We start from the raw sequence: 4,281 nt of genomic DNA, 5'->3' as shown, positions 1-4,281 counted from the left end.
TTTTAACCTTGGATGGATTTAAACCTAATGTACAGGACTTATTAACAGTGATAGGAAGCTTACAATTTTCATCTTACTGGCTCTTTGAGATATTTTAGATTTAGTCCGAGAGCTCTCAGTCACTCCATTGAAACTGTGTGTACGGTATACTGTCCATGTCCAGAAAGGTAAGAAAAACATCATCAAAGTAGTCCATGTGACATCAGAGGGTCAGTTAGAATTTTTTGATGCATCGAAAATACATTTTGGTCCAAAAATAGCAAAAACTACGACTTTATTCAGTATTGTCTTCTCTTTCGTGTCTGTTGTGAGAGAGTTCAAAACAAAGCAGTTTGTGATATTCGGTTTGCGAACGAATCGCGAAAATGAACCAGTTCACCAAATCGAACTGAATCATTTAAAACGGTTCACGTCTCCAATACGCATTAATCCACAAATGACTTAAGCTGTTAACTTTTTTAATGTGGCTGTTCAAACAAACCAATATCCTGGAGTAATTCATTTACTTAAATGGTAAACTGACTGAACTGCTGTGAAGAGAGAACTGAAGATGAACACCGAGCCGAGCCAGGTAATGAACGAATGATTGACTCGTTCTCGAGTCAAGAACAGTTTCTGTCAGACGCGTCCGAACCGAGGAGCTGATGATACTGCGCATGTGTGATTCAGCGTGAAGCAAACCGACACACAGAGCGTCTGAACCGAACTGATTCTTTTGGTGATTGATTCTGAACTGATTCTGTGCTAGTGTTATGAGCGCGGGTAAACTGAAGGCTTGAATCATCACCAATGACGCCATTAAGTCGAGCACAAAAGAACAGGTGAACCATTTTCTTCAACTGGTTTATTTAATCGAACGGCCCGAAAGAAGTACTGGTGATCCGAAAACCGATGCAACCGGTACTTGACTCGTGAACGAGTCATTATCTGGCTCGGCTCGGTGTTCATCTTCAGTTCTCTCTTCACAGCAGTTCAGTCAGTGTACTGTTTGAGTAAATTAATTACTCCGGGATATTGGTTTGTTTTAACTCAGAAGGAGTGTCAGCCACATTAAAAAAATTAACAGCTTAAGTCATTTGTGGATTAATGCGTATTGGAGACGCGAACCATTTAAAACGATTCAGTTCGATTCGGTGAACTGGTTCAAAAAGATCCGGTTACATCGAAAGATTAGTTCGTGAACCGGATATCCAGACTGCTTTGATTTAAACTCTCTCTCACAACAGACACGGAAGAGAAGACAATGCTGAATAAAGTCGTAGTTTTTGCTATTTTTTGACCAAAATGTATTTTCGATGCTTCAAAAAATTCCAACGGACCCTCTGATGTCACATGGACTACTTTGATGATGTTTTTCTTGCCTTTCTGGACATGGACAGTATACCGTACACACAGTTTCAATGGAGGGACTGAGAGCTCTCGGACTAAATCTAAAATATCTGAAACTGTGTTCCGAAGATAAACGGAGGTCTTACTGGTTTGGAATGACATGAGGGTGAGTTATTAATGTTGTAATTTTGATTATTGGGAAAACTAACCCTTTAAGGGGATCTAAGTGTTTTAGGCCTTGTTCACACCGAATATGGCGTTTTTAGTCAAGGAAAACAGAGCTTTTTTTAAACCCTATCCAATGTGGATACATTTGAAAACACGGTATTAAAGTATTTCATAAGAAATGTGAGTTCATATTGAGATATATAACATTTGATTGCAGACACAGTTCAAGACATTGATAAGATCTTTTCTGGAAGGTCTTTTTCTTTGAAAAAAAAATCTCTAGCAAAAGTCTCCATTTGCTTGGATGTCTACATTAGTAGAAACGATTGAAATGAGAGAGAGATGTCATGATTGTTGTACACCAGGTTTTCGATTTGTAGAAAACCCCAAATCGAAGCATTAAAGTTAACTTGTGCAGACAAGAATGATGCCTTAAGCGAATACATTTTTGGCTTTGGCATTTGCATACAGCAATTTTTCTGCAGCAAATGTAAAGCAGTAGTTTGTGATTTTTCATTCGTGTGAAGAATCTTTGATGTTATTGAGTATAAATGAGCAGCAGTTGACCCGCGTGCTTTTCCAGTGATCACATACATCAAAAGGTTTTTCTTTCTCTGTGGTCGTAACATCTTGCGCTTCTCCATTTATTCAGAGCATCCCAGTAAGAGATCAAACTGATGTGATACTTGCGTTCTGTCAAGTAAAAGGGCCCTTTGTCTCAATGCAGAGCTGTAATTTTCTCTAATGAGGCCCTTGATATATGCTGCGTGTGTGGCACGGATGTGGCTAGACGTATTTATCATACGTGGCACATGTGGTTTTTGCTCGTTTTGTAAATAAAAAGACATTCTGTTGATTTATTTGAACAAATGCACATCAACCCACTTTTTCAGCTCTACTGTGCTTACAAAAGTAGTTTCCGTTCTGAAAGTTTGTGAATGCCACTAAAACTAGTTTCTGCTTTGACAGTTTGCAAATGCATGATCATGAAATAATTAAAAGTAATTAGTACAAATATTACTAAAAAAAAACATTGACTGACTGTAAAGCATATTTACTTTTTATTTTATTTTTATTTTTTAATTTTTTAAATCACCTGGAAAATATTAGAATTTTAATTAAATATTAAATTGAAAGATTATTGTTATTATTTGTATTTATTATTTGTATTATTATTATTATTATCATTATTACTATTATTATTATTGATTTTTTTTTGTTTATTTGTAAAGTTAATATTGTTAAATTATTGAATAAAATTCATTCAAGTATTATGATTCAATTGTATTATTTTGTATAGCCTCTGGTAGATAAATAAATAGAAAATGAAAATCTAAAGCTGTAGTAATAAATAATAATAATAATAATAATAATAATAATCTTTCAATTCAATATTGAAATAAAATTTCAGTAATATTATAATTATATCATTTTATTTGTATTTATTTTAATATTATTTTACTAATGTTTTGTTTTCATTGAGAAATTAAGCATATTTATGCTATTTTATCAATACTTTTGGCATTTATTTTCATTTATTTAATTTTTTTGGAGTATTATGAGCTGCATTTTATTATTCTTTCTGTTGTTATACAGTAAAATGTACAATATTTCTTAATTCAGCACATGTTGAATACATACTCATAATATAACATCTTTAAAAGTTGAAAAAATATATTTTTATGCATTAGAGTAAAGAGAATGTGGTCTTGTGTCATTACGCAATGCGATTGCATGGTGAAATGTAAATGGAAAAAACTAGCAACAAGTGAGCAAAAAGTTCATTTTCTGTAATCATAAAGCCTTGTATCCCCAAACCAAAGCCTGATGATGAAGGCGAGCAATCAAAGAGCAGAGAAAAGCACATCCGACCGCACATTTTCATGAGCACAGCTACACCATGACATCAGTGCTCATCTCAGAGGAGATTTTTGCGTTTATTGACTGCATTAAAGCACATATAAGCCCACCTTCTGCCAGCCAGCATGTCTTTTATCATCATCTTGGGAGGGCATGATATCATCTAGCCCAGCGTCATCTTCCCGCCGCCAGATCATGTTCAGAGACGAGCAAAATATTTATTTAAACAAGAACCATACGCACACCTCACTTGTCTGATATGCAAGAGTAAGTGCAATCTTATTGTCTGTGGTTTTGGTCTGTTTTCTCTAATCTTCTTTATTCAAATATTTTTCTTTTTAGTTGCTAAATAGTGTTACGACTAAGTCTAGTTTGAAGACTAATGAAACTTCAGAAGAGAAAGTAATCCTAAACTAGATTTGCCATTTTCTGTTTTATTAAAAACAAAAGTGTTGCCTTAAAGTGATTTATCACTTTGTTCATCAGTGATTTGTTTATTATATGATGTTTGTTGTTAATTAAATATTTGTTATGTTTTTATTGAGAAAATGAAGCCTATTTCTGCAATTTTTTGCACCATATGCATTTATTTTTCATGAAAATTAAGTAAATTTAATTCCCAAAATGTGAATTATTTTAATTCTTTTAGATTTGAGTAATTTGAGTTAATAAGAAATTTGTATTTATGAGTTTTAATTTATATTAAAAAAAAGGTACTTGTAATTTTTTTAATTTAAGACTGCATATTTTAAATAAATACTCATTATATTTAAAACGTTACAATTTAAATAATAAATCATACTTTTTTCTCATCAAACCAATATCATTACCATAATGCCGATTTGGGAAAAAATGCAAATGAGATACACAAGCAGAAAGTTTTTTTTTTTTTTACCGTTTTTTTTTCTGAGGTATTTGGTTTGT

This window comes from Carassius auratus, chromosome 38, assembly GCF_003368295.1.
Source record: "Carassius auratus strain Wakin chromosome 38, ASM336829v1, whole genome shotgun sequence".
Taxonomy (NCBI): domain Eukaryota; kingdom Metazoa; phylum Chordata; class Actinopteri; order Cypriniformes; family Cyprinidae; genus Carassius; species Carassius auratus.
This window is presented reverse-complemented; position numbering follows the sequence as displayed.